Source organism: Anopheles arabiensis, chromosome 2, assembly GCF_016920715.1.
Source record: "Anopheles arabiensis isolate DONGOLA chromosome 2, AaraD3, whole genome shotgun sequence".
Taxonomy (NCBI): domain Eukaryota; kingdom Metazoa; phylum Arthropoda; class Insecta; order Diptera; family Culicidae; genus Anopheles; species Anopheles arabiensis.
The window spans coordinates 96,717,935-96,742,857 of NC_053517.1; the positions used below are offsets into that span (position 1 = coordinate 96,717,935).

Here is a 24,923-nt window from a genome sequence, read left to right on the forward strand (position 1 = left end):
GCTGCTCATGCATTCACTTTTGCTGCGTTGAGCTTGGCTGTTGCTTCGCACCCGTTTCCTTTTCATCCGGAATCTTTGCAGCTCACTTACTCTTTTTTTCTAGTTACATTTTTTTGCTGTTGTGTTTTTTTCTGAGCTGTTTGGAAGATTGTGTCCGTTTCAACGGTCCGTTAGCTTCGATGTTGCGGTTGGAAGGAAGGAGTTTTTTAACGTTGTGAGCGGTAAACGAAGCTTGCGGTTTAACCTTGGTGGCGTCCAACATGAGGTACGTCGCTGCGTGGAGCATGTTTTTCACCAGCCACGAAGACGACCACCACTGGTAAACCGAACCGTTTTTCCTACCACGGTCCCGGTGAAAGAGCAAGAGAAATTAGTTCATGAAGCTGTTGGTGATGGACGCTGAGGAAGCGCAGTCCAGTTGGGGTGCAAACTCACTTCGAGGAGTTGGGATGGAACCTGTAATTGATAAATGATGATGATGAGGATGTACCTCATGTTGAAGTGAACAGTGAAGCTGAAAAATAACTACACTCCCTCGGCCAGTAAACTGGAATCGATCGAACAGTGCACACAGTTTCTTTCACGGACGAGAGGAGAAAACTATTTTTGAACTTCGCCTCAAAACCCTTTCACTTGCTGTCCCTTTCCTTCTTGGCGGCTTGTTTAGTGAACAACACAATAGTGGAACGTTGAACCACGGGTAAAAGAGTTTAGTACCGACGTAAACGAAACTCCCATAAAACCGAGCGAGGCCGCCAGCATGTTTACGTTCTCGACCGCCGGCTCAGTTCCCATAGAACCATGTGCCTGAATGTTCCAGTAAGACAAATCGTTCCGAGCAGAGCCGCGCGCAATGAGTTGCGGGAAATTGAGTTCGATTTTTTTCGGGGGTGATTTATTCAACTTCCTTTTTTTACCTTTTTGGCATGTAATTGTAGTTATTGTACCGTACTGTACCTTTGATACTTGTACCATGAAATGAAGTACATTATGCCTCGTAAATGCTAAAGCTTCAACTACTGCTCGTTTCCCTTCATTTGCATCAAACAAATACGAAACGAGTGTAGAAGGCATTAAATGTTTGATTTCGCTGTTTGAAAAAAGGTACGAAAACCTTTGCATAACATGTAATTTTACAGTAATGCTTTATGTTAGTTTGTACATTTAAAAAAGAGAGTAACAAATCCTTTAACTGTACCTGTTAACCGTATTTATTTGAATATTGGTTTGTTGATTATTCTTCCAACTTTGTTTACCTGGTGTGGTTTAAAATGTATATAAGACACATTTGGCGAAGTCAACAATAACCTTAAAAAAGAAAAGAAAAGTAAACATACACAACATCTGTTGAAAAAGATGGCAACGACAAGAAAATAGAAACATCTTCACGAATATCTTATATTTCTGGTTCTGGAATTCTGACGGATGTATGGTCGTGGATTTAGCAAAAAGTATGCACTTCAATTTGATTTGCTATCAACTGTAATGATAATTATGTAAGATTTTTATAGAACGACACTACATTACTTTAGCTTTTGCATAATTAAACACTTCTGTTGTGTCGTTGCTGATGAAGTCCTTCAACCACCTGCGCTCCTGCGCGGATAAATTGTGCCATGGTAAACAGTTTTGCTCTACCGGCGCCCAACGGCCATGTAATGATACACAAAAACCTAGAGGATGTTGTACCAGAACAGCGCCATTTAACGATGACTTGATGACTACACCAGCAACGATAACGACTGATGTGCTTTTGCCGCCATGGTTTCGTTGCTCGGTAACTTCCGCTTCGAATTATCCACCGCTTACATCGCTTAGACGTATCGCACCATATGTGCGGCTGGGTGTGTGTGTGTGTCTAGTCGACCATCTAGTCCAAAAGACGTTGGTCGAACTAATGGGTAAATTTAACGTTTCACGAGTCTTTACGAAACCATTTCCTTCCCTCCCCCCGCTCGCGCACTGTAACTGTCCTTTTGCAGGCTTTTGCAGCTCGTGTGCGAGTGGGTTTGGTTGTGCGATTGCATGTGTTTTCGCTACCGGGTGGTGGCGCCGCCGCTCTATAGTACCGATTGTCGAAATATTCGCCCCCGGGTTTGCTCGGTTTGCCAAGCAACCCAAAGCAGAAGGCACTGTAGCGTGTAGCGGCGAAGTTTTGCCTGCCAAGCACGTCCTTTGTGCTCATCCAGCCGATTAGAGCCGCGCCGGAGTGGTGTGGAGTAAGTGTGTTATTAAATATGTGTACTATGACGGATTGGATTGGACGGCGATCCGCTCACTTCCCCGTTGCGTAGCGGGCCGTTTTTTATATAACAGTTGGCATTATTTTGTTGCTTCCTCATCGGGCGCGGGAGGAAGTATGCGGTGCACTTTGACCTACTGAACACAACGCATCATCATGCGTTTTTTGCCTTTTGCGTCTAATTTTGTTTACGTTTCCGTGCGCTTTCAATCGGATGGAATGTGCACAATGCACCAACCTGTCCATACGCGTGGAAGTTGTGATCAAGTGTATTTTTTTTATGATCGTGTGACATGCAATTCTCACTTTGCACCGGTCAAAAGCACCCCATGGCTTTTAATAGTCATTGCTCGGTGTGTCATCAATGGGTATGAAAATGTGATAAAACGAAACGTAACGCGATGTGTGGATACTGTCGTCGTAAACGTAGGGTGAACGCTGGAAGTATTGTCCGATAGTAGTTACGGCAATGTACTTTACAGATTGGGTGTTAATGCAAGACATTTCCAGTTTTTCAATTTCATTTTGATTCTAAACATATGCTATTAAAAGCTTGTTGCAGCATTTAACTTGTCTTATGATTGTTTTTCGATGGTACTCAAAATGGCATGAAGAAGACTTTGACAAATTGAAATAAGCCAATAACGGAATGAAAAACACTGTTGAATAATTGAGTTTTTTTTGTGAAACTTTGCTACATGAATCTCACTAACATGCATTATTGAGTGTTTTAAAATCAAGTTATCAGATCTGTGGTGTTGAAATTGCATCACTCTCTTTTTTTTAATTTATTAATTTAAAATTATGAAATAACGAGCAACTACTGAATTGACTCTGGGTGATTTTAGCCATCACTGTACCTTCGATCTCCTCGAAATAAGCGCCTGAAGATAGGCAATTCCCACTGCCCGTTCGTGCGCAGCACGTTCAAGCTTGCACACAACATTGCATTCGTGTTCGTGTACGGCCTTCGCCCAAGCCAGACAACAAAACAAGTCGACATTGGGGGGATGTGGGTGGTGGGAGCGTTGTGCGGTCGTGTGTTTCTGATTCATCATCTCGTTCGATTGTAGTTTCCTTCGATGCGTATGAAAGAATTTTAACACGAGCCCCAGAATCTAGACGGGTGGGAAAACCAGAACAACTTTTTCAAAGCCAGCTCCGTTGGCGATGCCCTCCATCGATTCTCGGAAACGATTACGCTAAATTAGAAGCATACACATTTGTTCAGGCGTTGTCGACAATTTTTGGTAGTTCAGTTTCAGCAGAGCAAGTATAGATACAGAGCAACAACTTTCAATTAGCACTAAAGTGCACGAAGTTGTTGATTCATGTTGTGGGATCTTTCAGTGCCATCTCTCTAAAGTACCGACCGGTTGGTGTCCTTATGTGGTTACCAAAAAAAAGAAACCCAACATCATTCAACCCTTTTTTGATACTTCGTTACTGTTGCGCAACGGCCGGGGAAAGATGCCTCCCACATTACGACCTTTTACTCGGTCACGAACAAAAGCCGTTAAGAAAAGCCGGGTCTCGTGGCATGGGTGGACGTTTCGCCGCTCCATCAGGTTGCGCCAGTTCACTGTCAAGGGCAGAACCTTTCTCGCTATGGTAATGAGCCAAGTGTGTAAGTGGCAACGGAATGGATGCCCTATGTGTGTGTGTGTGTGTGTGTGTGTGTGTGTGTGTGTGTGTGTGTGTGTGTGTGTGTGTGTGTGTGTGTGTGTGTGTGTGTGTGTGTGTGTGTGTGTGTGTGTGTGTGTGTGTGTGTGTGTGTGTGTGTGTGTGTGTGTGTGTGTGTGTGTGTGTGTGTGTGTGTGTGTGTGTGTGTGTGTGTGTGCGTGTGTGTCTGGTGTGCAGGATTCATTTTTGTTTCAGTCCCTCGGCCCCAACGACCTTTAGCTGTCGGTGGTTGTATTTTGGGGTGCTTGAGGATTACGCAGAAACAACCACTTTGGACGGAGCACGGAGGTGTTGTGTTCCGTTGGGACGCAGTGGTGGCATGCTTTCGTCTTGCCTTTCGGTGGCCCTGAAGTCGGTCAACTGTACAGTTCAATCAGCATGATTGGGCTCGTCAGCTGATGGTGCGATGGCGTTGATGGAACCGAACGACCACGCGGGGAGAAGGAGTCTTTATGGACCGCGCGTAGTGGTAGTTGCTTTAATGCACCACTCCCTCTCGTGGGGTTGCCCGCAGTTGTGGGGTTTTCCAATTCCGAATCGAATTTTATGTGCGAAACGCACGGAAGAAGTCGTTGCAGGTTTGCTGGAGAGTAGCTGATGGCTGGCAGCTTTGGATGGACATTTCTGAGGACTTTCCAGTCAAATATTTGCACTCTGCAACAGTTTTTTTTTTTGATGATGATTGTTGAAACAAAAGTAATATGTTGTTGTGATGTTTACCTTGTGGATATGTTGAAATGCTCTGTTAAGAAGCCATTCCGTATGCCATGCTCGTACCGCCGATTCTATGCCGTCCTTCTGCTGATCAAAACCATCAAATGATACCATCCATTTTTAATTTCTACCACAAATTCTACCCTCAAACACCATCCGGATCTGATTCGGAACATCATCATCACCATTGAACACCAAGAGTCTTTGGTTCCGATTTGGAGTTGTACCTCTTCCGGCGCACGTAGCCAGTGGTTTGTGTGTGTGCGCGCGCGCTCGAGGTATTGTTGTCCGTTGCCTCCGGGTCCAAGGAACGTTTGGTGGTAAACAAAACCAGCGTCGTGTCCTGCGTGCCATGCATCCGTGCTTCGCCGCCTCAGGGTCAGCCGGGGACGACGGGAAGTGTAGCCGAATTTCGCACCCACCCTAAAACCCCGTTACCGTTGCGTGCGTGTGTTTGTGGATGGATTGGAGTCCGCTTTACCTCAACATATGATTGATTTTGCGTTTTCCTACTTGTTTCTGTACGGTGTACGCTTATTGATTGTCGAGTAAGCATGCATGTCGGTATGTTTTGGTACAAATGGTGATAAATGTCCCAACAGATACCTCCCCGGACTCTAGAAATGGTTGGTTTTGATTCCGGCATTGTAAAATATTCTTGTTCGATTCTCACGTGGAATGTTTGTCGGGTCACATTTGACCTTCCGTCTAACAAGTCTGCGTGTGTGTTTCTGTGTGCTACATGCTTAAGCTTCCGAGACGTACGTAATGAGACGTGCAACAACGCGAATGTCATGGCGACCCGATGCCCGCACAAGATCGTCTTTGCGAAGGGTGAAGTGGGTGTGGGGGCTTCTTTTTACATTCAGCAAGGCAAGCGCGCAAGCAAACGAAGCAGCATTCCTGCCACCGCGATTGGAACGTGGCGATCGATAATTGTTAGTGCAGTTCAATAGCGCGTCGTCTGATGAAGACGTGGTGTGTGAGTAGTTTTCTTCAATTTTGTTTGGATCGTCTTTATGTCCGGCATATGGAAGAAGGGTAACTTGGACGGAAAGTAAAGAACATATTTGGAAGATCTAGATTTGGTCGCTTTTTGTTGGCCAATGCTAGCCTTATGTAAGATTGTTTTGGCATCGTTTTGTACAACGCTCTGTTGCAACAAAGCAATATATATTGAATTTTCCCTTCCAGCTTTAAACGCAACTATCTGTCCAAGGCCTTTGACCTCACCAACTGTTCTCTTTGAGTTTTTTTGCCAAGTCCTTTCTTCATAAATACGACAAATTTAACGGTACACCAGTCGGGTCGCGTTTCTTGTGCTGGCACATACATATGTGTGCCCGTTGTTATGCTCCGCGGCGGCAGATATGATCAATTCGAGTGACTTTGCGATATCCGCCGCTGCCCGTGCCTATGATCGCTCCACTTGTTTCCATTTCGCAACTGTCCCGATCAGTAGAATGACCTGGAAAAATGGGCTAATGGATTTTGGATTCTGAATTGCTCAATCCCCTTTCGAACGAGTAGTTTAAGGTTACGCTAAACAGAGAGTAAATTGTGAAGAAGTATTGGATATTGTTGTTGCTACGAAACCGCTCTCCAAATCCAAATATGTTAATATGTTTGGATTTTGTAATGAAATTTAAACATTTTTGGGCACTAAAAATGGCATTACAACCTTCAAATTTGCTCCCCACCCGTTTACCCCAGTTGCATTTAATTGTTTCCGCTGTTCCGCTGTTAATTCCGTCGTTTAAGGAAAAAAGCGATGTTTTGCTTCCGTCAAACGATTGCGCATCTTGCGGACACTGCACTTCGGTGCTTCGCGGTCCCACCACCGTGTGTGTCAACAGCATTAGGCATGCCCTTTCATCAACATCACATCAATATTATATCGTTTTACATTATCATAATTAAAATCGTTCGACATCGGCACTGGGGAAGCCAACAGCCCCCCCGTCCACGTTCGCCGTTCGGTCGCATCTTAATTAATTCCGCTATAATTTGGCCTCGTGCAAACGCGGGCATTCGTCGTAAACTACCTTTAACCGCCGCCGGTACCGGCAGCAATTGTGTAAATATTTTTCGCCGGACGAATATATATGCGACTAGGAAATGGTAGCGCGCCAACGTCAACGTCCATCCATACAACCAACCGGTGTGGTGGGTTGGGCTGCAAATGCAAATATGAGATATGTATCCTTCGGGACGGGCGCCAGGGGCGACCGAGACCCTTTTGTAGGCGAGCTTTGTTTTTGACATTGAAATTTGTGCAATTGTTCGTGTGTTGGTGTGTATTGTCGCGCTGCGCGGACAAATATTGTTTTATTGCGCTGACGCGCTCTCCTCCACCCATCGGTTTTGTGGCACGGCATGTTAAAGCCTAGAACTGCCAGAGGCCCCGCAAATATTGGCATTAAATGTGCAATTACCGATTGGGCGGATCGATTGTTCGCTGCGTGTACCCTCCCCAGCAAGGACGCGCGCACTGTAAAGTTCTACATTAAGTTTTTCCTTCGCTTTCCATGCAAATTACACACTGTCTCTCCCGAATGTGTCTCATTATTTGCGCGTACAGTCGTCGTCGTCTTCGTCAAGCTGCCAATACATTTTCAATATTTGTTCGGGCGAAACGGCCCCATCCAACCTCCCCTTTGATGCTCGCTTGCGGATGATGCACCACGGACGAAGCGGAAAGGGAACGATCGCGGCCCGCGCCACGTATCAATAAATTATTGAGCCTGCGGTGTGTCCGGTGCTGCGAACGGGGCAGAGGTTTGCGACCGATTTATCGTGCCCGTGCGATCGATCGGGCAGGTAGATAACAGGTCGTCGGCCACCGCCGTCCCATTGCGGGGCCACAAATCGCGCCGCGTTGTCCGAGCCCTTTTGCTACCGAGATCAGTACACAACGGTGTCGCCAGTCCGATGTGTGTGTATTTATTGAGCGCGATTAAATTGCAATATTATCCTTCCCGAGGCAGGACGCGACGGACACACCAGTCCGTCCCGGGACGGGAATAATTTGTCGCGCAAGCTGTAGGGACGGGTGAGCTGTGATTCACGCCCCGCCGCCGTACAACGAGCCAGTCGAGTGAAACATTTTAATTGAAATCGATTCTCGTTACACGGCGGGAGAGCTGTACGTGCGCTGATTTGCTTTTTGTTTACAGCACTGCATTTATGCGTATACAGGGCCCTTTTTGTGTTCTATTTTGTTTCTGGTGTTGACCGCGGGCTCTGCCAAGGCGCAGCCTGGACGGGGCCGATTAATTTCTTCGATTAATTGCTTTCGCACCATTTGCGCACCCGGAGGACCAACTCGGGCGCGCCTGTGTGCGAGTTTGTTGATGACTTTCGCGGTTGATGACGCTCTTTGGGTGTATTTGCGGTCGGGCCCGCGGGAATGGATCGATAAACTTTATGGCCTTTTCGTGTCACTGGTGAGATGTGTCCCACTCTGCGTCGTCTGTAATCATTCTTCCACTTTGGGTTTTATGAACCACTACAGTCAGCTTTCTTTACGACAGTAGAGTACTTCATTTTGAAGTGGGAAAATTGTTTCAAATATATTTTTACATTATTCTTATGTGCAGTGTTTGTTCCTAAATACTTGCATATTTTAATGCATGCATGAATGCATTTGAAAATCCATTTATTTTTATAGCAGTAGAACATGTTTTCAAACGATTTTACCCCTCCTGATTACGATTTTTGCAGAGAGAAAAGACTCATTCCTATCATAATTACACTGCAATGACGCTCTTAACATTTCACCATTACACTAATTGCAGAGAAATGCAACTTGCGCCTCAAATGTAGAAAACAAATCTACGTAGCACCACATCACTGTTTTCCCTTTTTTCCGTACCGTCGAAAGCGAACCCTCGAAGCTGCCATTTGCTTTCCAGGTATGGTTGGCTAGAATGGACAGGAAATGGAAAATTATTTTCCCTGCTCTAGATTCTCTTCGATTAAAAGAGGATTTTGCTTACCTTTTTCCACAAGCTCTCCATCTTACTTCAGCAGACGAGCTTCTATATTCGCTGGTCCTGAAGGTGACATCACGTCGTTGATGGGAAATATGGAATGTCTCGTCCCGTTTCCCCACCAAAGCTTAAGGAAATGGCATTTCCCGGAATATCCTCATTATACTGTATGCTTCTTTCCAATGACGAGTTGGGAATGTCGTGGGCAGCAAGTGCGGTGGTGTGAGAAAAGGAGGATTACGTATGAGCGAGTATTATTTTATCTTTTAAGGGACTATCTTGCGCACGTTCCTTTTCGGTAGATTGCCGTCGGAGCAATGGCACAAGTGTCGTTGGAGATTATGTTTTTTTTTTGCTTCTGTCGCTGTAGACTTCTGGCTTTCGTCAATATTATTGTTTTCGTTGAGGATTAGAGCATAGCGATAGCTTCAGGAGCCTTTTTAAAGCAGATGAGCTACCGCGCGATGTAGGCTTTTTGGATTTTACCTTTTGCCAACTGTAAGCGCTGGCGTCAGGATAATGGGAGCTGACAGTTAAACTTTAACCTCTTTCTAAAGTTGTACATTTTTCGGTACCTTAAAGGTGTGCGTCATTTGTATTAGTAATGCAACATTATTCTAGCTGAAATGTTAAACAAACTATCTACCATATAGATAGATAATTGACCACAGTAAGGTTCTTTGTTTTCATACTGCTCTTTTTCAACTGCAATAGAACGCTCTCGGGGAGTGTTTGCCTTAGCAACTTAGCATTTCTATCGATTACCCTAGTCCCCTTCGACCGCAACATGCCTTCCCCTTCAAGCATGCTGAGTAATTAAGCGTCCCGAGTCAACCGTGATTGCGTAAAAATCACTTCCCTCAACGGCCTCGCTGTGGTCCGCCACGGTGTATTATGCAATTTGTCAGAGCTCGTAGCACAAATCATCGCCTGTCAGTGGGCGGGTTGATTCTTTTGCATCATCCAATGCTTCGGTTGAGTTGTTTGCAAGTGAAAAGCAATCACTCTTTGCTCTGGACTTTTTTTTTTCATTGCATCGCACGATGACAATAGAGAGGAATTGTGGTCGGGCACATTCTCCAACGGACCTCTGGTAGGTTCTACCCGTCAAAAGGGGTGAAAATTATCCACGCGACAAACAGATGCACTTCATGGCCGGTGCATTGGGAGAAAAAAATACCACCCATCGGGTGTAGCAGCGCGCTCTTTCCATACGCCGAGAATGGAAAACCAATCGATCAAATGCACCGGGCGATGATCAAGCAATTAAGTAATATGGCAATCCATCGGCGGGTCTGTTGTGGCCCCTTGTTTGGCCCGTCCTGGGGCCACCCAGAGCGCGCGCGCGCGACTAAGTGCAACGATCAATCGTCTAATTGTGCTCGGCTACTGCTAGGCGGAGCTGGGTGAAACGAGCAAGTGGCCGGGACTTTCCCAAAACCATGTGTACAACTAACCGTTTTGCCAATGCAGGTTTAGCATCATCAACTCGAAAATAAAAGGCTCTCCTTCTCGATGGTTCCGGCTGATTAAGAAAAGCTTACAAAGAGAGTAAAACCCTTACAACAGACAACCGCTTTGATTCGTCGAACATTCGCAATTTGCACAGCTGGACTGTAGTATCGATCAAGCGAGGGTGTGTTTTCGTGTGCGCAAAATGATACACAATTGTCGCAGGAAACGGGATACACACCGAAAGAGGGTGTAAGCGTGTGTCGCCCCACTCGTTTTGGGCACCATCCGTGTGGAGCCGGGGTGCAAATATTGTTCTTGCCACTGCCACTGGTAAACGGGAGTTCGTTGTCAGCTCCACGGCTGGTGACATCCGGACGCTCGGCTCTACTAACCAGCGTGTAAGCCGGCACATGATGAGTAATTCTTTAAACGGGTCTGTTTACCTTCGACTATACGTGGCTCCCGATAGTGTCGCCGTACGGTTAGGTTAGAAACCTAAGAAAAGTCGTAATATGATGGAAAACAAATCAAGTCAACCGCTTTTTATCGTTGCATTCAGCAGCAAATGGAGACTGCTTGCATTGGAAATGAGCTGAGCAAAATGTTAAACATGAACGGTCGTTTGATTTGTTGATTGTCGTTATCCACGCTTCTATAAGGGCCTAAGGTACCTCAGAGCTGTCTCAATGATTAGCATTATCGTTTTTGTTTCAAGCCCCGGAGTGGAGCTGAAGCTGTCTCACAGAAGCATTTAAACGCATTATTACGAACGAATAAATGTCAGCACCCCGCGCACTGGACCCAGGCGCACTATGGGACAGAGTGTGGAGTATGAATAATTGCATTTAATTATATAAAAGTGTCTGACAGCGTAGAATAAGCCGCGTGATCTAGATTCTGCTCTATAAAAATCAAACAATCAACGAGGAAAGTATTCAGTGGAAATAATTAAACATTACATTTCGTTTTTTTTCTGCCATAGTGATGATACTAAATGACAAAATAATTTGTGTTCACAATGACACAGGCGCGCAATTAAGCGGCTTGAGTGAATGTCAAACCGTTTAATGTGCGTGGAAAGCGAACAGGTTAACCCTACCTAACTCGCGTGTATGTTTGAGTGTGTGCTGAGCTTGCAAATTGTGCACGACCGTGACAATCGAGTTCACGCACAAGTTCAATGGAAAGGATTAACGATTTATAGAAAAATGTTCCATTTTCTGGTCTACTGTTGGACCTAGCGACGGTAGAGAGAGAGAGGGAGAGAGAAAGAGATCTTGTAATTCTTGTTTATGTAACAAAAAACTGTGTCAACAACAATATGGGTGGAAAATCCATTACAAAAACATACACAAATGTTAAATCGAAGACTTCATATGTAGATCTGTCCAATATCAGCGATTGTGTTTCACCTGATTAAACTTTGACCTAAATAAAATCAGCTTCGGGAATGGTTTGCTTCCTGGAAGTGTGCTGTACAAAAACCCCTATGACGACAACAAAGGCCAAAGCAGCCAAATGTGTGATAAAACAGCTGATTGTGTGGCACACTTATCGATTTAGGGCGCGGGGTCCGTATGAGATGAGCTGCTGCTGCTTCGCCGCCGATACACGGGGGGGGGGGGGGGGGGACACAGGATATGTGTGTTTCGTGGCAAAAATTAGCACATCGTTTGCCATAAAGCATTGGCTTAGGCATAGAATTAGGTCACCGAAAATAGGGAAGGAACCACCAAAATCACCATCGTGCGCTCGTTTTCACCCGTTTCCTCCGTCTGTCATAAAGTCATTTCCACAAATTTAACAACCAGCGTCTGACCAATTTACATTTTATTGAAAGGTTGGTAGCGATTCTTCTCGTTTATATGACAGCTGGAAAAGCGCACACGGATTTGTGTGGCATCGTCAAAAAAATGTGGCAAAATTCTTGTTCCTCGGCCGGCTGTTGCTGCACTCTTTCTCGCTCTATCTGGGCTGTCTGAGATCATCTCGACCGATGGCCGACCAGCGCATCAGGTGCACACCCTTTCGCGCCCTTCGCTGCTATCACTAAATTCGAAATATTCTTCGCAGTACGTGCCTGGTGCGAGAATGCTCTATCCTCTACTCTCCCGCCACCGCTCGATGCTGCCGCATGTGTGCTCTCTGGAGTCGTGGCTCGGGCCGCTATTGCATGCGCACACATTTCCGTTCCGTGACTGTGAATGTGAACCGTTGGGCGGTGAATCATCGGCGGGCAGAATAGAACTAGAGTCAGATTGTGTGCGTGTTGTTTGTGCGTGTTTTTTTTTTCTTGTTTTTTTTTGCTCACACAATTTTTCTCCAGACGCGTGTTGTTTTGTGTGCACAGCTTCGTTCGCCGCTTCCCACCACACGCTACAGCAGTCCAACACAAACTCGTTGGTCGCCTGCCTTCCCTATTATCGAACTGTCCTGTTTGTTGGACGGTCCCTGCTACACGGCCAATTTGTGGTTGGCGTTTGGGTGGCTCGGTTTTGATAGATTTTTACAGTTTCGACTGGGGTACAGCCCGCCGTTTGCAGCGAGACACCGCGCCAAACATTAACCGGGGCATGCAAGCGCGAACAACCAAACCCGCCAAACGATCCAACAAAGAAGGAAGACATAAAAGGGAGAACAATCGCTCGTTGGTTTTTTTTTTTATTTTGTTTGAATGATTACATGCAAACTTGCTCCCATGTGCGTGGTGAAATGAGAACGGGGAAAGGGGGGGCGGTATCTCCGTGTGCGCCATGAGCCATGGGGTGGGGAGGGCATTATTCATTCCGATCGCCAAAATGACATTGAAAAAGGTAACGGAAGATCGCAACTTACGGTTTTTAGTTTTCATTTTCGTGGGGCTCAAGGGGGGAGGGAGGAGGTCTCTCTAGGCATGGGTTTAGCTTGCGGGTGGGTAGGTAGGTAGGGGTATCTGCGGACGAATGCGAATGTTTGCTAATTTGCTTGGTAAACGTTAGGCAGCGGCAGCGCAAAAAGGAAGGTTAGTAACGAATCGAATGTTATTCGCAAGGGATGATGATGTTGTTGTGTTTGGTGAGTTAGATGGCGTCCGAGAGATTGGTGTTTTGATTCCGCGGTGGCCAGACACGTGTTTGACAACATGAGATAGCAAGAGGTTCAATAGCTTCGATTGGCATTCGATCGTATTTTTATTTAATTTAATTAGTGAACAGTGAACATTTTTACAGTAAAATACGATATAATATTAACAACTATCTTGAAATAAAAATCAATTCGTATTGTAATGTATGCGTACGATTTACGATTTTAAGTTTTTTTTTTTATCGATAGATAACACAAACAGATAACACATCGAAAATTAATAACAATTTTAAGATTAATTTTAAATGTAAATAAGTGTTACAGATCGATTTATTCTTCTAATCAAGTAACTGCAACCCCGTTTATCTTCAAGCACGCTAGTTATAACCTGCATTAATATAGGAGATCTCACGAAGATGTCATGCCGCTCCCTAACTTTAAATAACTGTGAAGTCTTAGCTTATAAATCGATTCTCGCACATGGGGATGATCATGCAAAAAACTGTTGTCGATCGAGCCGCTTTTATTCAATGCATATGATACCGTGCATGTAAATAGAAAAGAAGGAACTACTTTCATCGTAATTTCAAATCAATTCTGTCTTCTAACGCCTGGGTGGCTTTTAATGTCTGTGCAACTTCACATCAACGGACGGGCGCGCGCTTGCGCGCACATTTGTTAGTATGACGTTGCAAATCGATGTCAATGACATCATTGCTTCAGACGTCCTGCCCGCCGCCCCTGCGGTAGAGTGATGCCTCTGGCGGAGGTAGGCTGGCTGGCTGGTTCAGTCTTGTTACAAGATCAGTTTTAGATCCTGGTCGTGAGGAGTGTAATGCCGACGACGAGCAAAGCCGCTCATGCTTGTCTGTGCACACGGATGCCAGCCACGAATGTGATTAGCCTGTGCGGAAACGATGATAAAGCTGTGCTGGACAGTTGTGCCGTGTCGTGTAAGCTAATTGGAGGATTTATGAGCGCTTTATTTAATTTATTTAATTTATTTCATGTAAAAATTAAGCCTCTTTGACCGGAAGCATTATATTAAAAAAATTTTTTTCTATCTTTTTCTCGTTTCAGGTAAGTTTACAATACCCTCATCTAAAGTGGTTAAGCTCTATATCAGTTAGTATTATGGTAAGCCCTTTTTACATCGAGTCCATTGGAATGAGATCTCTTATACCTTATATTACTATCAACAACAAAAAACTTAAAGTAAGCCCAAATGTGGATCTCTTCATGGTACCCGTTCCTTAAATCTCTGTTTCCTCTGTTCTGTTCTCCTAATAAAAGCCTATGGTGCAGCTCTAAATCCATTTTGCATCGTTTGTTGTGTTTGCTTCGAACAGCAAATCTGCCACTTCAAGAAGAAGACCCCGTGATGCATCTTCGCATGATGCAGCAGCAGCAGCAGCTAGCAACAACCAGACGCAAACGGGGTTTGAACCATATCGAATTGCCAGAGGGAGGGGAGATAGTATGCAAAGGTTGTGAGAAAAAAATGTTTTTTTTGCTCGCGTCCTTCATTAGCCGCATCATGGAGAAGTTGCTCGTTCGAATGTTGGGCAGCAGCGCTCGTCATGGCAAAAGCTTCCCAGCCGCGTGAGCTTTTGATGAGCGTGGAGCTCTCTTTCTCCACTGCTTTGCTCATCTCCTATGCTCTCAGCAAAAGTAATGCTTTGGAGAGACCACTTTTGCAGCATCGAACGAGATGATAAACCGCTTTGGGAAAACCGCACTTGAAATTAACCCTCTCTGCAAAAAGCTGCACCATCCCCTGGTCACTACTGCGATCGCGCTCCGAACGCTCAAATTGACCGCGATCGTGCCTTTTCCCTGCGAGCTCGACTCTCGGGCACTCTCTCACTCGCTTACGAGAGTTTTCGCTCTGTTTTCGCTCGGTCGCAGCGGTCTCTCCGCTCTCTCGTGAGCCGGAGCCAAGCGCCGGCACTACACCCCGGCTCTATGACTATGGGTGCATGCGTGAGCGCTCCTACCACTTAGTCAGTTTCGGAGGCGCGCTCAGTGAAGACGTGTGTCGTCTGCGTCGCGACAGTTTTACGGTTTTTCCAACAAACAAACAAAAACGCTTCAAGTTCTAAACACACCCCCTTATTTCGCGCTCGGGCAGCACTAAAATTGTGCATGCTCGTTTGTTTGGTCTGTCGGCGTTGTTTTACTCCCTCGCAGAGCACCACCCGTCGTCCGGGCAAGTACGCGCGAAACCGTAACGTCTAAAGTAGTAGTGCTTTCCCGTCTAAAAAGCAGTGCCTGGTGTTTTGTTCGAGCTAGATTTCTGACCCAGTGCTTAATAACACACCAAAACAAAATTACAGTTCGTTAGTGCATTGTGCGCCTCTGGTCGTCTCTGGGCGCAGGGGGTAGGGCAGCATATATACTTGGTGCCAATGGCGCTTTTCCCCTCTTCGGTTCTTGCCTAACCGCTCACGACGTATCCCCTACCTCCAACACGGTTACATTTTAGTCGCCAGCGCGCCTTACCGAGTAGTGAACCTACCCACCCCATCGGACGACCGGGGGGAGGGCATGTTTTGTGAGTTGCGCGCGTGTACGTGTACGCCATTTACTACTGCTTAAGATATATCTATTGCCGATGTGTTTGTGGCCGCCTGGTCGCAAACACACTGGCTTTTCCACATTTCGCTTTCCACAGAAGCGACACAGTTCATGGGTGACGATGGTGGTGGTGGCATAGAGTGTGTACGTGAAATCGTGTGTATATGTGTGTGCGCGCAATTGGTCCACGGTAGCTTGTGGTTGGTGGGCCCCACGACGGTATTTAGGTGTGTGTACGGTGGTTCTTTATGATGTCTCGATCAGCCCCAACATTAGCGCCGCGATCTTGAGCAAGCAAAAACTGCAGCAACGTGAGCATGGTGAAGCAAAAGAGGAAAATTTCGACCCGTTCAATTAGCAGCAACTGACGGCGGTTTGCAACACCCACCCTACAACAGCAACAGAAGCGAAGCTAACAATTTGACCAAACATAAATAATTAAACAAAAAATCCGTGCCAGAATTTAACGTATTTTTACGGGTGGAATTCAACGCGGAACGCTCAACAGGGAGAAGAAGAGGCAGAAGAAAAAAAAATCAAACAATTTAATATTGAACAATAGACTTAAAGCGACGAACTCGCCGTCACGGTAAACGTGAACGCGCACCAGAACCATCACGAAGGAAAAGTAATTGGTAATGCTTGATTGACTCTTGGTCGAGTGCTACGGGCCTATGTGCAATGTGTATCCATGTGCCCTGTATGTGTACATGTGTGAGAGTGTGCTGGAGTATGATCACGTTATGGGGGGCAAACAAACAAACAAACGCGGCGCTGCTGCTGCTGCACCTCTTTTTTAATGTTGATGTGTATTTTTATGTTTAGTTTAGTGGTTGTTTGAGTTGGCAATACATTGAGGGAAGCTGGGGGAATAGAGTACGCAGGGTTTTTTTTTTGCAAATGGAAATAGAGATTGTGTCTTTGCGTAAGATTAGACCATCGTTCAATCGGCTTCCCCTCCCGGGGAGGTGCGAAAAGTCAGCCATCCAAGAGTGTTGAATATTTATACCCCCCCCCCCCCCCTTCTCTGCGTCGCTCACTTACTGCTAGTAACACCGCGCTGAGGAATCTGGTTGTAATGGGATAGTCGCACGGGCAGAAACCGCTGTGTACTCCCAGGAAGCTAAGCCACCAGCAGACGGAGGAACTTTGTCAGCTGCTTGTGTGTGCTCCTTCGGTTCGTTTTTGTATAGAGTGGGGGAGACTATCGATCCGTCTATTTACTGTTTTTTTCTTCTATTCCTGAGCTACTCCGGTGCCGTTTTTTCTTTCTAAAACGAACTAAAGCCATCATGTTCTGCCCGTCGGTCGATTCGATCCGGTTTCGATCTTGTGACGGACTTGCCTCCCTACCTCCCTGCACCCTGGGTGTGTTTCACGGCAGCCACAACGGTTGGCGAGAACCGCTAACACAGACCGCCGGGCCTTGGTGGCTTTGGTGGAGTTGAACTGGGAATGGGAAAAGAAAAGCAGAAACCTCCAATGCTGAGAGCGGAGTACAATTTCTTCGGCGGTTTTTGCCGGAGTGGTTACGGCTCGGAGTGAACGATGGGGAAGAAAAAACTGCCCGACTACGAACTTATGATGGACAAGACACCCCTTTTTTTAGTGTGGTGACTGTGGGGAGAACAGGGGAGTGCATTGGTAGACGCGTCCAACTCCATTTCGCTGCCCTCGGTTCATCGGTGGAATCTTCCATTTGTTTCCATTTGTACGGCTGCGCGCAGTACACGACGATGGAGGTGACGTTCCAACGCGTGTATTTCAACCCTGCTCATGATTAACGGTGTAGGGTCCGCCCGCAAGACCGAGAGAACCGAAAACCATCAAACCACCGCTGGGACAGACGGGGATGATGGGATCAACAACTCGCTTCGGCCGCTGTCTGCGTTTTGCTCTGGGCCGTTGGCATCCAGACGAGACAGCGCAGCGCAGCGCACGGTGTAAAACACGCGGAAGAACAGAAAGGTGCAAGAGTTTTGGAGCCAACTCCAACTCCAACATAGCGATGCTGGATGTGTGTGTCTGTGTCTGTGCGCGCGCAAGTGTTTGTTTCTTTATGTGCCAGCTTCGCAATCAGCATATCAGTTGTTAGTGTTGCACAGCTAAACTCCAGACCACTTCCCGTGAAAGTATGCTAAGACGAACGCGTACGAGCTGGGTGTGTGTGTTGTGTGTAACTAAACGCCGCCCAGGTTTCTCACCATAAAAGTATCTTTGTGTGTGTCTTGGAGTGCTTTTTTTCGTGTTCGTTATTACTTTTATTGGACCCTTTTTTCTCGAACCCCCGTGCCGAGCGATCGACGCTACTTTAAGCCGGCGATTGACCTTCAAGACCTTCGCCATTGCCATTCGCGATGAGTTGAGGGATTTTTATTTCCCGCATTTCCCGCAGCCTCTCTGTATCTGCACACAAACCCCGCTTGGCCTAGCGCCCTCTCGGAACACAACGTGGCTGTTTCATTAATCAATCATTAACGTTGAATCGTCGTTTTCCGATGGGCGTAGTGTGTGTATGAAAGGTTTTTTTGTTGTTGCTTCTTCATTCTTTTTTGGCTCACATGTAGGAAGCGGGCAAAAAAGATGAACCGATCGGGCTGGCGTATTTGCAAAAATTTGCTGCCATAGACCCCATCCCGCTGCGGGTGTGCGAGCGCGTGTGGGATGAATATTGGCGAAAATGGCAATTTTGCAACGATCGGGCATCGAGTTTGTCTGTGGCTCTGGCTCTGTTACGTAAGCGTTCACATTTCGCCAATTTCTAATGCAAAATTGTGAATTCAATGTGCTTCACTTTGCTGCTAGCTGTGTCTTTGTGCCACCTTTGAGCAATCAGTAGAGAAGAGCTTTGCTCACAATTTGCTTCAGGTTAAAAAGCTCCCTTACTGTCCCTTTTCACTCGCAGGTAAAAGCAAAAGTAACGCCCTTTCACACCTTCGCGCGCTCCTCGTACCTCGTCTGCCTTGGGCCGATTGGAAACATACATTTCGTCTTTCTTTCTCCCCGCTTGTGTAATGCTACCTTCTCCACCTCGCTGTGGCCTCGCAGCAGTATCTTTTCTTTTACTTGTCACAGTGCGATGCGTCTCCACGCGCTATGTGACATGATTTTCAATGCATTTAACGCGCGCGCGCGCGCTCGCTCGCGCCGCTGACCGCATTGAACAGCATGCCAAGCGACCGGGCCAGCGCTGCAAAACCGACCGGCCGGAGTTGCCCATGGTGCCATTCAACTTTGGAAGCCCTAAGCAGCCCAGGAAACGCTCTTCAATCTGTACAACCCCTGTCGCTGGGGGAGCGTTTTGTAACAACGAAACAACAGAGAGCTTGAGCAGCACACTGGAGTAAGAAGGCGACCACCGCCACCAACACTGATGGGTTGGTATGATACGATCAAGTGGAAGAAACATCGCTTTGTCTAACGTTAATTGAATGAAAAATTCGCATTGCCTGTGGGCCAACGTTTTCAGTTTTGCACATATTCTCCTATTTTGGCGCGGATTGTAAAGCCCAATCCAGCCCAATAAAACAATAAATGTGTCGTGGTCCCCCTTTTTCCCAAAGCATGATGATGGCCACACGATCACGGCGGTTTGCCGCCGCTGCAAGGCTATTTATTCCTTCGCCTAGACCCCCTTCGAACGATTCCGATTGGAGCTGCAGTCCTGTTTCTGCGAGTCTGGTAAGATTTATTTTTATTGCACCACCGGATGTGTGCATTTTTATTGTACTTTCCACATTACCATAGGCCAGAGCCTACAGGCTGGCCAGTCTCCTTGGCTGCCAAGGCGGATGTGGGAAGGTTGGTGTGGTTAGTTTGATTTCTTTTTGCTCAGACATCACAGGCAACCCACAGGAGACGACAAACGTCTGGCATTGGTTTCTTGCAATGGTAATATTTTATGCAAAAACCAAATGCTTAAATTATTATTAGTGTGTTTATGTGTGTTGTATGCTTAACTTTCTGCAGTCATTGTGTTTTGCCGCATCGCTCGTTTCAACTTTGTTTGAACGTTGCCGGAATGAGATGAAGCTTTGCGTGATTCCTGTGCAAATTCTCACGCATTCCGGAAACGCTTTTCGCTTGTAAATTCACTCATTTTCCACATTTAAGCCTGGGGTTTTGGGTTCACCTGTTCGCCTGCCCTTTTCCGCAAAGAAAGCATTGGGCAGGTAATTGGGAACAATTTTGCTCCACGTTGTTCAACGCATGTTGTACACAACCGTTAGCTGATGAATCGATACAATAGCACTCAGCCTTTCCTTTGCGCTGGCGATGATCTGTGTTTTAATGTGTAACGCAACTGCAAGGGGCTTAAATAGAGTCAGCGAGAGTGTGCGTGCCGCTTCCCATACTCTCCCCCATTGGTGGGCCTTTTAGAAGGGGTAGCAGAGGTTGTCTATCAACGTGATCGCGCGCCTCGCTAACTGTCCGGCGATTAGCGATGGAATGCATCGTGCAGTGTGAATTGATCGCTTCGCGGGCGTGTGTGTGTGTCTGCTGTGCTCATCCCTGTACCAACGTGACCCGTTGGATAAAACAAAGCAGGGAAAAAGCGAAATCCCGCCCTACCCTGAGGAGTTGTGAACGCATCCCGCGCAACCGGGAAGATGCAACGCCAGCGCCAATGTTTCCCCGCCAGGGAGAGGCATCGGTGTTAGGGACTGCAATCAAAACGATATTTTTATTTGCCCATTAGTTGGTGCGCATTACCCGTCATTAATGGCATCAGTGGCAAACCACTTCGTTGGTGGCTGGTGGCAGCTGGCGCAAGTGGTTCGGTGTGGCCCGTGCCATATCGTTCGTGACCACCCGTGGGATACCATTGCCGATGTTCGTGACTAATCGTAAGGGAACGTGCAACACACCTTTACTGTTGGAAGATGGAGAAGGTACATGGGGAGTTTGCAAATGACGGATGGTTTGGTTGAGATTTAGCTGCAATTAGGAAAGCACACGCTTTTAAGAATATGCATCAAAACAAATATTGAATGAACATTTCTCAATTAATCCATATTTCGTCCAGAGTCGTCCGAAGTTGGAGTCGTCCGAAGTAAGAGTCGTCCGAAGTAGGAGTCGTCCGAAGTAGGAGTCGTACGAAATCGGAGTCGTACGAAATCTTAGTCATCCGGAGTAATCTGGAGTAATATGGAGTAATATGGAGTAATCTGGAGTAATCTGGAGTAATCTGGAGTCATTTGGAGTCATCTGAAGTCCTCTGGAGTCATCTGGAGTCATCTGGAGTCATCCGGAGTCATTCGGAGTCGTCCAACTCAAATTGCTAATTGCAGACGACTCCGACTTTGGACTACTCCGCCCAACTCTAGCAGGCTCCAAACGATTCCGACTTTGGACGACTCCAGAAGACTCTGACTTCGGACGACTCCGGATGGCTCTGATTCCAGGCGGAACTAGATTTTAACAGAGACGAAATTGAACTAATAATAGCTTGGTCGTGGTTCCGGTCCAGAGAGCACAACACTAGTATACATGACACAAGCGCATTGTGATTTTGATTGCATTATAATTTCTCAAAAACATCGAGCATTAAATCAAACCTCATCATCAAACCACAACGCAAAACGCTACTAAGCAACCGTTCTAACACTCACGCGATCTGAGTGTTATTCTAAACATCCAATTGAATAGAATATCTTTTCACACCCTACCGTTGGTCCATTTGAAATGAGAATCAATCCACCCAAACCGTCCAGTCAAGAGGGGGAGGGATCGTATTGTAAGTAAATTACGCTGATTGCAGAAACATCTCACCGTTCGTGTAACGGCTGCATCAAACGGAACGGTGGGGTAGCACCTCAAACACCCCAGCGTACTTACAAACACGCCTACAATGCTCCCCTTCCATCATGCGTGCGTCGTTTTACTGCGTACTGGCTGGCGCATGAGTTGCGTGTGTAATATTTAGTGACTTGTTACAATTTTCCCCATGTTTTAGTTTTCTTTTTTCGATTGTCACATCGTTTTTTGTCCGATATTGCATCGCAGCGAATGCTCTCTGACTAATTAGTAAACTACGCGGTCAGTTGGCTTCGTCACAGTACGTTTGAATTTTAATTCCATCGCAACATGTATGTGTGTGTGTGTTGATGTCTTTGAACTCTTTGGAAACTCCAACGAACGGAAGGGTTGCAAAGGTACCAGGGAAAGGTGTACTGACGGTGCAACCGAAATAAATCGTGTAGCACCAAAGCAGCATAAAAGTGCATCCAACTCCCGAGCAGCAATTTGCAATTTGGTTCGCAATTAAGCTTCCGGTGTTGTTGATTCGCTTCCTACCATTTGTCCGTTCCATGACTCTGTCTCGCTTGCACAGAGGTTTACGTTTGAACAACTACCACGTTACGTGAATGGTGGGAGCTTCTGAGCAGTGTATTTAGGCTGTTGCTTTTAAAATATAAAAGAAATGGGTTTCAATGTTGATGCCTTTACTTCGCTGTATGAAACGATTTCTAATTTTTATTGCCTACAATATCATGCAGAAATGTTTAAACGTTAATACATCATACTGCTTAATGCAGAATTAAATTGCAGTAAGTATAGTTTGTCATCCTTCTAATTTTCCCTTGAGCTCACTAACGATGTATTGATTTACCCTATCTTCAATGCAATACTGCTGAATGCATTACTGGGGCGCTCTTTAACGCGAGTGCTTGCTAAATCGATCCTTAATCACATTCAGCTGTGAAATGCCAATCCAAACAGAGAACGCAACGCTCAATCAACGGTCGCTCAATCGATCGCACGAAGCTCTAACGAGTCTCTAAGTGTGTGGTGTAAAGAAAGGGAAAATGGTTAAATTGTCGGCGCAAAAGGGTGTTGCTTTCCGATCGAAGACAGTTTGCTGTGTCCGCTTTTCCTCGCTTTGGTTGGTGGTACACGATTTATGCTCTCATTTGTGGGCACGCCACATGGGCCCGTAGCATACAATGTTGCCAATCTCGATGGGTTGAGTAAATTTCACCTAGTTCGCTGGTTGGTGCACAACACTTGGTGGTTGATCGCAGCTGTTTCGCAGCTTAAGCTTGCGGAATTGTTCCAGATTGTCGCCGTTTCAACGAGGATAGTTTGCTTCAGTTTTTTTTTTGCAGACTGGCGGCATAAAGCTTGTTAGTAGCTGCACTACGGATTCTCGTTAGCGCGAGCGCAGTTCTGCAGTGTGCTGCGTGACATTTAACGCAGCCTGGCTGGAAATCGAACTCCTCTGCACCAACGAGCGGGAAAGGGAAGGGGATGGCATTTGCCAATGCGTCTCATTATCGCATTGCGCACCCTTGCCGAGCTGTGCCCTTTATTTACCTTTACCAGCGTCGAGCACAGTGAAATCAATTAGCATAAATCTAATGGATGTTAGAATTTTCTCTTTTCACTCCACAAACCACTCCCGTTTTCTTTGTGTGTTTGTGTGCGCGCGTGTGTGTGTGTGTGTAGGCTGGTTTGTTGAAGTGCGTTTCCTGTGACGGTGTGTGTGCAAAGTGGTTTCTCCCATTTTACGTCAAACAGAGGGTTTGGCCCTCTGCGAGATATTGTGGTTTGTGCTTTGTGTTGATCTTGCCCCGCCAGACCAAAGCAACAGCTTCAGCATGGTCGGTGACGATCGAGTCGGCCTGCGGTTGCCTTTTCAGCTTCAGGTTCAGGGAGCGAGCGACCGCCGATAGAAAGTTCGCAGCAAAGCCGCGCGAATGCCGATCCGCTGCTGCTGCTGCTGCTGCTGCCGGGTCGTGTTTCGCGCGATTATCCTTGAGCTAACCAAACGATCGTGATCGTGATCGCGGGCTGTGTGGTTGTTTGTGTACCGTTTTCCATCGGTGTTGGTGCGGCGGTTCAATCGAGGAAGTGAGTGGCGTATCGCTTGCATGGAAACAGCTGATTTTTAAACCCCCACCGAGGGGGTATAGCGTGGTTAGAGCAGAACAGCGCTCCTCAAGCAGTAGAACTACATTTGCTGTGGCATTTTTGCCACTTCGCTCTCGAGGGGTTTAGTTTGGAAAGGAAGGCACAAAACAGACACGGTGGAATGGAGTTTCATAATTTGCAAAACAAAAGTGTGTGCCTATAAGAAGAAGCAGCAGTTGGAGTTCTGGTGTACCGCTCTCTCATACTCTGGTGACGATTTTTGGGTCGCTTGGGAGCCGTTTTATGACTTTTTTCATAAAAGCGTTTACGGACCATTAAGTTATTACCGGTGGGCACCGCTGGAGCTGTTGCCTGCCTCCAAGTGGAAGTATGTGAGTGTGCGATTTGGATTTCAAGGTTAAATGCCGTCTCAGAGGAAACCGTATGAGCAGCTCCAGCTATTGGCCCAAAGGTTTGCAAGGAGAGCTTCGACAGGCAGCAGCAGCGACAGCAACCGTTCCTTTTTTGTTGTTATTTTGTCGTTTGCGTTGTTGCTGCGTTTGCACGTACGCGGTTCCGTTGATAAGCGGCTGCTGCTCTGGTGCTTCGCGCATCGAAGCATTTGCTGGGTTGAATAATATCTTACCATTAAGGGAACGTCTTGTGTCACATTGTGAAATAATAATGCGGCTCGGGGCAGGAGCGTGGGTGCTGTAATAATACGTCTGAAGCAAGAATAAATTATGAAGAGTATTTTATTTTTTCTCATTCTATCGAGTAAATTTGTATTATTTCTTTTAACTTTGCTCTAAAGAACTTCCATAGCTTCAAGCTTGAGTTCTGATTTGTTACTTCGCATCACTTAGAGGCGCGTGCGGCAGCTCCGTATCTGACTTGAAGCAGAACAAAAAAAAACGCAAACACACCTCCTCCAATAATCGTTTGACTTAATGTGCACCCTAACACCACTCCCCAGGTTGCATACGATTATCATTCCGGTAGCAAATAGTAGACGGCGGACAAGGCAGGATAGGGGAAAAAATGTCACAGCAAAACGAGAACCACTTCTCCGTGGCAGCCACAAGCGCACACAGCGCCCGTCCCGTGCGTACACACAGAGACAAGTTTTTGTGTGTGTGTGTGTGTGTGCCCCTGTTATGAGTCAACCCTTTGGAGCTTTACGCCGTCAGATGCCGGTAGAGTTGGCTGCCAGCAACAAATTAATCCTAACCACCAGCAAGGAGGAGGAGGAGTAGTAGACTGGCTTTAACGTTCTGCGGGGAAGCCAGAGTTGTCTCCGTTTCGACGCACCGCTCACAACGCCGATCTTATGCAAATCAGTG

The 24,923-nt window shown here is 46.5% G+C and overlaps 1 protein-coding gene across 6 annotated transcripts in view; it reads left to right on the forward strand.

The window, feature by feature from the left end:
• The window catches only part of LOC120898750 (tyrosine-protein kinase Src42A), an 89,723-nt gene that overhangs the window by 19,177 nt on the left and 45,623 nt on the right, over positions 1 to 24,923 (forward strand). The window contains exon 1 of one of the 6 annotated variants that reach the window (XM_040305028.1): positions 15,169 to 15,718. The exons of 3 other annotated variants lie outside the window; for them this stretch is intronic. The gene's annotated coding sequence lies outside the window, so the exon portion shown is untranslated. Of the gene's footprint in view, positions 1 to 15,168; positions 15,719 to 24,923 lie in introns of those variants that run through there. 2 more of the 6 variants (XM_040305036.1, XM_040305044.1) reach the window with 2 other exon arrangements.